The sequence below is a fragment of the Zalophus californianus genome, chromosome 16, assembly GCF_009762305.2.
Source record: "Zalophus californianus isolate mZalCal1 chromosome 16, mZalCal1.pri.v2, whole genome shotgun sequence".
NCBI classification, from domain to species: domain Eukaryota; kingdom Metazoa; phylum Chordata; class Mammalia; order Carnivora; family Otariidae; genus Zalophus; species Zalophus californianus.
Genome location: NC_045610.1, coordinates 24,421,935 through 24,435,155, shown reverse-complemented (window position 1 = coordinate 24,435,155; position 13,221 = coordinate 24,421,935).

The window sequence follows — 13,221 nt, the reverse complement described above, 5'->3', positions numbered from 1 at the left end:
CCAAGGTCACGTGGCTGGCAGGTGGTGAAAGTGGGCTTCAAGCCTAGGAAGTCTGTCTCCACAGTCTTCATTTTTTGTCCACCACCAGTTCTTCAAAGATCCGGCTGTACCCCCACACCCTCTTTTGCCGCTCAGCCGTCTATACGGAATCCCTCATTTGTCTCCAAGAAACATCTTCTCTGTCCACCCAAGGGGACCATTCCTCTTGAAGTGAGCCTCTAGAGAGGAATGGAAATTCCCCCATCCCCAACGCCCCTGTGTACCCACAGTCAAGGTGGGAGGTCACTCCATGTTGCTGTTTGTGCCTCGCTTCCGGTTAGCAAATTTCCACCAAGCAGTGGCTGTGTTCACTGGGCAGGTAACTGGGGGCTATAAAGAGGAACTTATGATAACTCCATATATGTGTACAGCACTTTACTAGTGTTTGCAAAGCTTAGAGCAGTAGAAAGAGCATAGGCTTTGGAGCCAGACAGATCTGAGTTCTGATTTTGGCACTGTCACTGACTAGCGACGGGTCCTTGGGCTTGTTACTGAATATCTGTGACTCAATCTTCTCAACTAAAGAACTGAACAATTTTCATCCCTAAGGTCGGGAACGAGGCAAGGATTTCTGCTCTTACCACTCCTATTCCACACTGTACCAGAGATCCTGGTCAGTGCAATAAGACAGGAAGAAGAGACAAAAGACCTATAGATTGGAAAGGAAAAAGAAAAACCATCTTTATTCACAGACATGATCATCTTCACAGAAAACCCAAAGAATCAACCCTCCCCCACAAAAAAAACTACTAGAACTAATAGGTTTAATAAAGTTGATGGATACAAGGGCAACTTACAAAAATAAATTGTATTTCTACATGCTAACAATAAACAATTGGAAATTGAAATTAAAATGGGGATGTCAGGAGTGCCTGGGTGGCTCAGTCGGTTAAGCGTCTGTCTTCGGCTCAGGTCATGACTCCAGGGTCCTGGGATCAAGCCCCGCATCTGGCTCCCTGCTCAACAGGGAGTCTGCTTCTCCCTCTCCCTGCCCCCCCCATTCATGATCTTTCTCTCTTTCTCTCTCGCTCACTCTCTCTCTCAAATAAGTAAATAAAATCTTAAAAAAAAATGGGAACGTCAATCCTACCTCACAAGATTGCTGAAAGGAATAAAATGAGGCAATGGTTATCTAGGAGTATCTAGCTCACCTATTTCCTGATAGCTTTCTTGAGAGGCAGAGAAAGAAAAAGCCTGGGAGGGAATCACACCAACACCCACCCCCTCTTGTCTGTGCCACAACCATTGAGAGGGAGTATTTCTGAGATGTCCTTAGTAGTTGTGCCAGTTACAAACCTTAGGGCTATTTATGTACAAATCTGGGGAGCAGGGGCTGGGGAGGTGGTTCACCAAAATCTGGGGGCTCCCCAGGAGACATGTTATGAACACGTGATCATTGTCCATCACATGGGCTGCCCAGAGAAAGGACTGAGAGCCACAGCCTGTGTGCACTCTCCCTGCCTCCCTCCACCTATCCCTCTCAATTTTCTATCATTCCATACTTATGCTAAGCCTGGCCCAGAGATTGTACAATGCAATCCAAATAAATCAGCCCAGGTCACATCCAAAAGAAACCCTCAGAGCTCCAGAAAGCACCGATTTGCTAGGAAGGCTTTACTGAACGTTCTTGGACAAGCAGCAAAGTGGAGAAGGAAATTACGTGGCTCAACAGAGAGCAAAACTCTCTCAAAATTGGGGTGCCTGGCTGCCTCAGAGGAGCATACACCTCTTGATCTCAGGGTTGTGAGTTCGAGCCTCAGGTTGGGTGTAGAGATTACTTAAAATCTTAAAAAAAGAAAAAAAAGCTCTCTTAAAATTATCTTTAGTCCTTTCTCCAAAGTCTAACAGGTTACTATATTCTCACACCGCTTTTCCCTTTCTCCTTTGTCTCTCCTAAAACTCTAGCTCTACTTCCTTTTGCCACCTCCACTTGCCAACTGGATCAATTCTTTTCTTCTTTTTTAAAGATTTTATTTATTTATTTGAGAGAGTGAGCGAGCGAGCGAGAGAGCATGAGTCGGGGGAGGGGTGGAGGGAGGGGGAGAAGCAGACTCCCTGCCAGCAGGGAGCCGGATGCAAGGCTCAATGCCGAGTTTGATGCAGGGCTCGATCCCTGGACTCTGGAATCACGACCTGAGCCGAAGGCAGATGCTTAACCGACTGAGCCACCCAGGTGCCCCTGGATCAATTCTATTCTGATCCCGCTTTTGCCACTGAAGACTTTATGCTCTTTTTGGGTGGGAAGCTTCTTCACCTCCATATCTGTCCCTATCCCCCAGATCAGCTCAGGGATGAGTGGGGCATTCATTCGGTGGGAGGATGGAGAGAAAGGGGAAAGGAACAGGCAGTTATGTTTCACCTGGCACTTTATCTTCTTTCTAACCCGCCCACCCCCAGTAGTCTTGTGAGGTGGCTGTACACGAATATTCCCATTTTACTGATTTGGAGATGGAGGTCAATGAAGAAATTGATCGTGTCAAGGTCACCCAGAGAGTAATCGGCATAGGTAGGATTGGACTCTGGTCTGCATGGCTTCAAAACCTTTATGGTGGGCAGGTGGAGGGTGAGGAGAAGTTCAAATATACCCTGTGGGGGGGGTGGGGAGGTAAGGGTGGAGACTCTGGCCACTGAGGCGTAGTAAACACGTGCAGATCAGCAGGTACCACCATTTGTGGAAAAGGCAAGAAAGACCAAATGTGTTTGCTTATTTCTGCAGAACAGATACCCAAGAATACCCAAGCATCTGGGGATGTTAGTCACCCTTGGGATGGGAGCCCACGGGGAATGGGTGCAAGCGTGGGTGGGAGCCATTTCACTCTCCTTTTTATGCTTTATGAAATTTGATCATGTGAACATGTTAGCTATTCAAAACATAAATTGTTCTTAAAGGAGAATACACAAATAAGGAAAAGAATAAAGCATTACGCAGTAACATTAAGTTTCAAAATAAAACAGTGCCCGGACATTGACCGTGTGCTTGAGGAGCCTGCAATGGGTTGCCTCTGGCTTTGGCCCTGGTGGAAAAAGGATGTTTTTGGGGTGGGGGGGGTCAGGGAAGAGAGCCCCCTGTGAGTCTGGGGCAGCGGTAAGGCCCTCTCAGCTCCCTCTCCAGTCTGATTGGTGAAGGACTGGCAGAGGAGGGGGTTGCAGATAGCCGTCGGAGATGGGATGGGACATTTGGGCAGTTGCGGCAGATTTGTCGCCATTTTCACGGGCAGACGTGGGAATTAAGTGGCATGAAATTGAGCACAGACCAGGGTCCCCCCAGAGACAGGGCAGCCCTCGCCCAGGAGGGGAGAATGCCGAGGGGGTGGGAGTGGGAGGGGTGGCCCATGCCACGCTCGGCTGCTTCTGGGTGCAGATGGAGGGAGAATGGAAGGGGGCTGAGCCGGGTCCTCCCCAGCCCCTCCCCGCCCTCCTCTTTCTTCACACAAGCAGAGGGTCTGCCAGACCCCGGTGTCAGGCTGAAGCCTGGGCTGGCTCCCTTGTGCCCACGGACCCCAGAGAGTCAGGGCTGGGGTGGCGACCAGGCCAGAACCCCATTCAGGGGGCCTCTTGGACCCTTCTGCTTATCTCAGCATCTCTGCTGCCATTTTTGCCCAGTGCCCAGGAATTGGGACTAAGGGGAGGCAGAGAACCTACCCCTGCTTCTTCTTTACTTATTTCTGAATGGGACAAAAACATCAGTCGGGGAGCTAACGGGATCCAGCTGGAGTTCCAATAGTGTGGCCTTGAGTGAGCCACTTACCCTTTTCTGAGCTTCCGTCTCCTTGTCTGTAAAATAATAGTAACGCCCAGCATATAGATGATGCTGACCATGTGCCTGGCCCTGTTCTAAGTGTCTTGCATACTGTGTGCCAATTCATTTGATCTCAGGAGTACCTTGTCAGTAGTACTGTGGTCAATTATGCTCTCGTTGTACGAATGAGAAAACAGATTCCCCCGACCAGCGAGGGATGAATGTGGGATTTGCTGTTTACCCTGCTGCTCCCTCAGGGAATCAAGGGGAAGATTAAATGACATAGTGAACATTTACGGCTCAGCACTTGGTCCACAGGTAACCCGTGTTAGCTGCCATCATCCCTGCTCCATTTGCCCTTTAGCAGGAAACAGGGTGCTCGGATGCAGAACGTCAGGGCTGGAAGGAATGGTCCAGATCACCTCACAGGGACACGGGGAAATCGGAGGGCTAGGTAAGGGAAGTGACTTGCACAAGGTCACACATCCAGAGGAGGCTGGGCTTGGACTGATGGGGTCAGTGACCCAAGCCCTTGCTCTTCAGGGTCCTGAGGACAGCTTCCAGGGCTTTGGTGGTGGGGGGGGGGGCAGCCGACTTGCCTTTCCCATGAGGAGAGGCATCAGCCTGGAAATGTCAAGCCTCATGGGCCCTGGGGACTCTGAATCCTCCCTCCCCAGGTGGAGTGAGACCTAGCCATAGCCCCGGATGGGATTGAGGGGAGTAGACGGCCTCGGTCTGCCAACCTGGACACCTCCTCCTGGGAGAGCTTTGCCCTACAATTAGGAAGGCTGTGTTTGCCTCAGTGCCAGGCCCAAATAGCCCGTGAAAGCCATGAGGAGCCCCGCAGGTGGCCAGGGGGAGAACAGGCCCCATGGCGCTTAATAGGACCTAATCTCTGCCAGTGTTGTTGGAAATGAAAATGAAAAACAGCCACGATTTTGTGGTTTAAAAATTAGCATGTGTGCCTACATCGTAAGCCCCTGGCCTGCATTACCATACAGATTTATCCCAGGCCCAGCACGCGGCCAAAATATGTAATTACATACAGGCTCAGGGTGGAAAAGTTGCTCTCCTTTTCACTATCGATAGAATATGGATTTTTTTTAAATGAGAGAGACTCCTGGGGGCCCCTGGGTGGCTCAGTCGTTAAGCGTCTGCCTTCGGCTCAGGTCATGATCCCAGGGTCCTGAGATCGAGCCCTGCATCGGGCTCCTTGCTCAGCGAGGAGCCTGCTTCTCCCTCTCCCTCTGCTGCTCCCCCTGCTTGTGCTCTCTCTCTCTCTCTGACAAATAAATAAATAAAAATCTTTAAAAAAAATGAGAGAGACTCTGGAATTTTGTGAGGGCTCTACTTCACGGGGGACGCTGCCTGTGGTGGATTTGGGGAAAGGGAGGGTCTCAGCTGCATCAGGTGTATGGGGGGGTGCACAAGGATGTGTGAACTTAAGAGCCATCTCCCTGGGCTAGGGGGCAAGGGGGAGGGGAAGGAAAGCCTTGTTATGAAGTACTGTGGGCTCTATGCTCCAGGTCCCATTGAGTGCTCCCGTCTGTATTCTTGCCTTTAATCTGCACAGGAAATCTGAAAAGTAGGTGTTCTTATCCCCCCTTGAAAGATGAGGAAACTGAGGTATTTGGTGAAGCCCAGGATTCCAACTAATGACTCCAGAGTCTCTCCTCTTTATTAGGCTCTCGTCACCTGACTGATGGCCATAGAGCTGAACTGAAGTCATTGGGGGCAAAAGAGTGGGGTGGGGGATGCAAGAAGGTGGGTCAGTCTTCGACCACAAATCCTAAAGGGGAATTTGGGGTTTTCACTTGGAGGCTGATGGCAGGAAGAGAAAGAAAAACAGATATCCTAACCATTAGCACAAAAACTGACACACAGTAGATGTAACAAATGAATGACTGATGGAATAAATGGACCAAAGCCCTAAAATAAAAATCAGTGTCTTTATTCAGGGTCGGGTGGTAGAGAATATCCCGATACTGAGAGAGAAGAATCAATCAGTGACCCAATGTGGGATCAATGTCTCAATCCAGAGTTGGTTGGGAAAGGAGTCCACATTCCAATGTAGGGATCAATACCCCAGTGAAGATTTGGTTGATCAATGTAATCTGGTAAGCAGGGTCCCCTGCGGGAATCAATGTCCCGACAGAGTTGGTTGAGAGGAATCGATGTCCCGCCATAGAAATGGGTAAGGGAATCAACATCCCAATGTTGAGATCAATGCCCCAGTTCAGAGTTGGTTAAAGGGAATCAATGTCCCAGCATGAGGATCAATGGCAGGCAATGATACACAACAATGGGTGTGACAGTCAGTGTCCCAACTGAGATCAATGATAGCCCAAATCCCGCTATAGGAATGGATGGGGGTTTGTGCCCCAGTGTGCACACCAGCTTGCCAATATGGAAAACAGTACCTCTCCAAGCCCCTTTCCCAGGTGGCTTTTCCTTCTCTTATTTGATCTGAAGTTACAGTTCCCAGAACTCCCTGGCCCTTTCACCCTCCTGGCTAAGTCCTCCACTGCAGAAAAATTGGGGATGGGGTCAGTGTTCTGCCTGCAACTTGGCCCAGTCTGGTTGCCCAAAGCAGTTCTCCTTGGAGGACTCCTGTTCCCTAACCTGTCTCCATAGCCAGCTTGCAAGTACATCCAGAGACTCCCAGCCGAGAAGAGGATTATTTCCCGCAGGGAGACCAGGCCTTGGGTTCCCCAGGGCTGAGCCCAAACCCATAGCAGGTGAGATGCAGTCACAACCAGTCCGTTCTGGCCTCATTGCCTGGCCTCTGGTGCATGTCAAAAAACCCATTATCCATGTTATTTAACGTTATATCTGACATTTGAATGATTGCTTCCCCCATTTAACAGATGAGAAAAGTGAGGCCACAGAGAAGTGGCAGAGATAGAACTAGAAGCTTGATTTCCTGCCTACCAGCTCAGCCCTTTTCTAGCTACATCAGGGAGATATGACAGAGTTCCCCCCCGCCAGCTGCCAATACCACCACCCCCTGCCATAGGTGGGCTCTGGGAATTTATCACACAATTTGGGCAAAGGGGTTGAAAGCATCCCCCCACCCAAACCTTCACTTTCCTACATCTTCCCCATCACCCTCCAATTCCCAAAAGCTGGGGTGGGGGGCAGGATGAAGGCCCCTGTTGCTTTCCAGAGTTGGAGACGGAGCCAGAGGGTGAGATGCGTAAGCACCCCAGCCTCACCCGCCGCAGGGGCTTAAGGGGAGGGTGTGATTTTCTCTCGCTCAGACAAAAGCCTGGCCGTGGCATCTGTCGGCCGACTCTTGTGTCTCGCAGCTGCTCAACAGTCAGACCCAAGGCAGGTGCCAGTTTGGGGAGGGAGGGGACACCGACACAGGCACTCATACCCCACTTCCTCCTCTCCCACACACCCCTGCACATGCAATGCCTCCTGTTGCCTACCCCACCCTAGGAAGCCCACCCTGCACCTCTAAGACCCAGGGCTTTGGGGACAGGGCCCCCATCCCATATGGTCCCACTACCCTTCCCCCATGTACGTGCCCTGCCGAGCCTGCTGCCTATGCCCTTGGGCACCTTTGCCCAGCCAAGGAGGAGCTGGGGGGGGCGGGGTGTCTGGCAGGAGACGGGACCCTTGTGCCTGATGGGATGTCTCTCACTTAAGCTTTTCTTCCTGGGGCCAGAGGGCTTCCCGGAGACCTCCTAGGAGGCTGGAGGCTCCATTCTTCAGACCTGGGAGGGTGGAGGCCAGAAACACGGGCTCGAAGAGATGGGCAGACACTGATGGTAGGGGGGAGAGAGGGAGAGTGCGGTGCTTGTGAGACTAAGCAGAAAGAGCCGGGAGTTGTGTGTGTCCGCATGTGTAGGAGTTACCCCTGTGAGAACACACCCAGACAAACGCGCGGGTGTGTTCACGCACGTCTTTCACCCATACACACACGTGTGTGCGTGCACACACAGAGCCCTGTGACACATTGGAAAACTGTTTCAAATGCGTGAACACACAGAAGACTGCGCGCTCCATGCTTTCAAAAACATTTATTTATTTGTGTGCTTATTTATTTAAGTTGCGTTACCACCCACGCCCCCTCTGGAAAGAAAAATGTTAAGGCAGCTGAGACTCCTCCATTTAGGCAACTAATTGTAAAATCTATTTTATTGTGCACATATATTTTTCTTTAATTCTATGGGCAGAGGAGAGTGTGGTAAGGGCAGTGGGGAGGGGGGGTGGTGAGGGGTTGCCCTATTAAGAAGATGATACAGGAGGAGACTATTTCCCTGAAAGCCACTTGGGTGGGGGGGATGTATAAATTTTGTACGGAGCTGCTTCTGGGCCCCTCCCTGGTGCGGGCCTCTTTGACCTCTTCCTCTGGGCTCCCAGTCTCCTGGCCGCCTCCCTCTTCTCCTCCCTGCCTGCCCGGGCTTCTCCTTCCTCCCCCTCTTCCCCCCTCCCTCCCATGCAGCCCCCACCCCTCCCCAGGGTCCCCTCCTCAGATGCAATCCCCCTGCTGTAATTTCTGGGGGAATTGCTTCATCTCGGGTGCAGATATATTTGTGTCAAGGTGCAGCTGCACAGATAGCCTCCCTCTATGCATAGTAAGAGGGTTTCAGAGAGAGAGGTTGTGCCCAGAGCAAGGCCTTATCAGAGCAAGCTGCCTGCCATTTATCTGATTCCCCATCAAATAGGAAAACGGGCCTCAGGCTGCTGCTTCCACTTTCCTTGGGAAAGCCATGGGGGGAATAATAATTTACTCCAATCTTTTTGTTTCCAGCGCTCACCTTCAGCCTGACACAGCCCAGGGTCTCTCTAACACCCCCTGCACCCAGCAACGCCGGCCTGGGAGTCTGGGGTTGGGCCCCGGCCCCCAAGGGCCCACCTCGGGACGCCCCCCCAGAAATGCCCTTGCTGGTTGAGTGGACCTTCATAATGGATTGGCATGAGCTGGAGAAGATAGCCTTTGGCATTGGGGAGTGTAGACGCAGGGGCAGAGAGGCGGGGACCCAGCGGGGAGTGGGGGAGGCTTGGCCTGGCTGTGGGGGGGGGCCTGGCTCCCTTCCCGGCCCCCACACATAGGCAGATCCCCCACGAACACTCACTGTGTGTGTCTGTGTGTGTGTGTGTGTACACGTGCATGTGTCAGACTTGACCCTCTGAGCGTCCCTGTAGGAGGACCTATCGATGCCTTCATTTGTGCGTGTCTGTCCATCTGGCCATCTGCGTCTGTGGCAGAGAGGCCGGGAAGGCCGGGGGCAGTTTCTGTTCTATGTCACCGACTCTGACCTCCCACCTCAGCTCACAATTCCAATAGCCACGAACAAGCCCAAGACAGGATGCCAGGGGCTGCTGGCAAGCGGGTGGGCAGTGGGCGAGGGAGGGGTCCGAGCCGCACCGGGAGGGGATCCTCTCGCCTCACCCTCCCTGGTGGAGCTTCTTGGGGGGCAGCAGGCAGCCCATCTGGTGCAGGAGCTGCGGAGAGGTGGGCGGTGGCCTGGGGGCCCCCTCCCCACAGGCTGGCCATAAATCACAGGCATGTGGCCAGGGGGGGCTGGGGGTGGGCGGGGGGCCAGGGGCCAGCCGCAGCAGCACACATGGGCCAGGGCAGAGAGGCCAGGGTCAGGTGCAGCTGTAAATTGTCACCTAAATGCTTGCAAGCCAAGGCTAATCAGAGCGCTGTGACAGAACGCACCTGGCCCTACCAGCCCCAGTGGTCGTCACACTTCTATCTGGGCAAGCACAAACACACTCGCAGATACAAAAACATACCTGGGCACGTTCCGCATGCAGAGCTGTGTGCGCAAAGGCGTCACACCTGTACCTGGAATCGCAAGGACGCATGCGCACACCAAACTTACTGTTGCCATGTGTGTATGTACACACACATACACGCACACACATGCACACACAGCCAGGCAGCTCTGCACCCACTCATATTCATTCAGGCCCAGGAACGCAAAGATCTAGCTAATACACCTGAGCATTTGCACGCACGCACAGGTGGGCGTGCACAGCAGTGGGCAACTGGACAGCGCAGAGGGCAAGCACGGCTTGGAGGGCAAGACCCCTGCAGGAAAGACACGGGAGAGAAAAGAGGGAGATGTGCCTAGTGGGACAGTGCCACCCCCAGCCCCGGCCCCCGGTGCCTGGGTTCTCCTCCCAGCCTTCACCCCTTCTTTGGAAGTTCAGCCCTCATCTGTCAAGACCTCACACCCTTGTTGGGGGCTCTCCCTGCACCCATGCTCTACCAGCATTTATTAAGCACCTACTTTGCTTCCGGCAGAGCCTGCGGTGTTAGAGCTCTGGCAATAGGATCCCCACCTTCAAATTTAAAACCCAGCAGAGAAGCAGGATAAGTGGGCAGACGATGACAACACTCGGGGACTCTTGCTACAAGAGAGGCAGTGGGGGCACGGAGAGGGGGCATCCAATCCAGTGTGCAGGGGGAGAAGGAAGGCTTTCTGGAGGAAGCCTCAGCCCAGCTGAGGCCTGATGACAGGGAGGAGCTGGCCACGTAGAGAAGCGGAGCGGAAGAAAGGACGTGCCCAACCCCCACCGGAGTGGGGTAAATGCTGGAGCGGATGGAATGGGCCCTTGACCATGTGGTGGGACACCCATAAGGCGCTTGCTCTGGAGCCTTCATGCCAGCAGGGAGATCTACTGCACTCCGTCACCCGGACCCAGGAGAGAACTAAAAGCTGGACCCAGCCTTCCCAGCGGGTGCCACAGTCAACGTGTATACAGGGTGACGGGGAGGGGGCTCACAAGGACACTGAGCCCTCCCTCCCACTGTCCTTGCTCAGGCCCTTCTGGTTCTACTCAGATCATTCTCCACTGTGGAGGCTTTACAGACTGGCTCAGTGTCACTCAGTGGCTTCCGCGGGGCCCTTCCTAGGACCAGGGCTGATACAGACAGAGGTTGAAAGCAGGACTCTGGAACCTCCCATTCTCCCTCTAACCATTTATCTGCTTAACCTATTAGACTTCCAAACAGGAGCTCATTTGAACAAAGGACTCCAGGTGTGAAGACAGTTAATCCCTAGGACAAAGTCCAAAGTCAGCTTGGCATTCAGAACCCTCCCCAACCTCTCCTTGCCCAGCCTCACTCCTGGGATGCAGCCTCCTGGTCCCCCCCCCCCGCCCCCAGCCCGCCACGCCACTGTACTCCTCCTTAGCCTGCTCCTCCGCACATACCAGCTCTGTTCTCTCTCCTGTCCAGCCACCCTCCAACTCACCATTTTTATTTTCAAACCTTCCTTGAGTGACGGCAACATAGCAATAGACACGTGATCTTGTTTCATCTCTTTTATAAAATTCTGCAAGGTGTACCCTCATTTTACAAGTGAGGAAACAGAGAGCTTAAATGATCTGCTCAAGGTCCCTGTCACCTTGAGAAAGCTAAGGGAAAGGTCATTCTAGTTCCAACCTTAGCCTCCAGGCACAGGATCCATGCCCCTCTCTTCCCTCCCACCCCACAATGACAGCAGAGCAGGGGACTTTCTGCCCTCGGTCTTACACCAAGACCACAGCAGAAAAAAAAATGGCTTTCTGGGGGTCGGTGGCCAAAAGGAGAGGAAGAAGAAGAAGAGGACCCAGGCATCCTTAGAAGCAGAGAGAAGGGCAGCCAGTTCTGGCTGAGGACCATGGCGGGCAGGTGGTGCTTATGGGTCACATGCTCATAAGTGGAGGCTATGGCTGGTTACATCTTCAGGTGTGTCTTATCTCCTTCCTTGATGGGGTGGCCTCCTGAGGTCAGCCACCAGTGCCTTAGGGCAGAAGAACAGGAGAGAAGAGAGCCGAAGCTCTGGGCTCTCGGCCATGCTTCTGAACTTCTTAGAGCCTCAGTTTTCCCATCTCCTAAAGGGGATGATAGTGTCTGCCCAAGACTGTTGAGAGAATTAAATGTGACTGTACCAGGAGCCTGAACATGGTAGATCTTCCCCAAATGCCGCAGCTTCCTCCCACCCCAAAATCATGGGGTAGGCTACGTGCGGACTGATGGATGGACGTGGCTGGAGGGGGAGAACCACATCTCAGGGTTGCTGGGACTGCAAAGGGCCTCGGGTCTGGGCCTGGCTTGTAGGTGACGTGGTGGGGTGAGGGGGCAATAGCTCATTTTTCCTCTTCCTTCCCCACTGGTTATCCTCTCTTGCTCCAGGCAAGTACCAGGCCCCTTAGAGTTGAAGCAGATAAAGATGATCAAGAACATTGGGGCAGCCCTTTCCCGGAGGAGCTCCTCTGGTTAAATGCCTGTCCCCCTGTGTCAGGCTGTTCCTCTGCTCCCCCCACAGATCACCGGGAACGGGACCTGGGCTCCCCATCACCAACACAGACAGCGATCTGACCCACGTTGATCAGCTGGGGCCCCCATTGATCAGCTTCTTTGGCAAAGAAACCAGCTCGGCCAGCAGCCAGTGGGCACCCAGGTGGGGGCCGCAGCCTCAGTCTACCACCTCACCTTACCACAGAGCCCTGAAGGGTTGAGGGCACCGAGTAGGCAGGAGTGTGTAGGGAAGGGGAAGGAAAGCAAGGAGGGGTGGGGGAGTGGAGGGGCGGGCAGGTCAGCCTCAAGCCCAACTGGCTTCACCCACGCCCCCACCCGAGCCCAGCGAGTTTTCTTAGTGTTGAGAAAATGGTCAGCAGCTTGTCACAGTCCACTGACTCCAAAAAGCTCTCTGGAAACATTGTTGAATTTAAATCCAAACACAGAGTTAGCCACAGACATGCGTGTCACTCCTCCTGCCCCTTCCCCAAATACAAACATAGTTATCTCATGGCGACACACACACTGTGTGATTCAGTTCCGTCCAAAAGCATTTATTGAGCGCTTAGATGTGCCATGCGCTGCAATGACAAACAGCTTCAAGCCCTGAAGGAAATTAAGCGGAGGGACAAATGTGGAAAGAGGTCATGAGAAGGCAGGGGAACAGGTGCACTTACAGGAGTATAAGCCAGGTACAGAGGAAATAGCAATTAACTTCAGGGCCAAAGGAGGGCACGTTCTCAGCAGGGTTTTTAAGGATGAATAGGAGTTTGCCAAGTAGACAGAAAGGCAAAGAGATCATCATGATTGCCCGCCTCCTGCCATTTCTGGCCACACATCGCACTTCTCATCATTTTGCTGACTACGCACTTTCCTTTAGGAGTTTCTGTTACCCCAGCACTCTTTGTGCTGTTCCAATGGCCTGAAATGTTCTTCCTCTCCTTCCCATGACTATTGTTTATTCAACCTTCGAGCCTTGCCTTAAAGAACTATCCCTTCCTCTGTGAGAGGTACAGCCCCCTTCTAGATGCTGCCATAGTATCCTATGTCTCTCCTTTCCTAGTTCTCTACGCACTGTGTTCACTTGTTCGCTCCATGAGGGCAAAGACTTGTGGTCCCTATAGCATCAGAGATGGTGCCTGACACATTTCAGGAGCTCATTGGATGGGTGGGTGGATTGATAATATGGATGGAA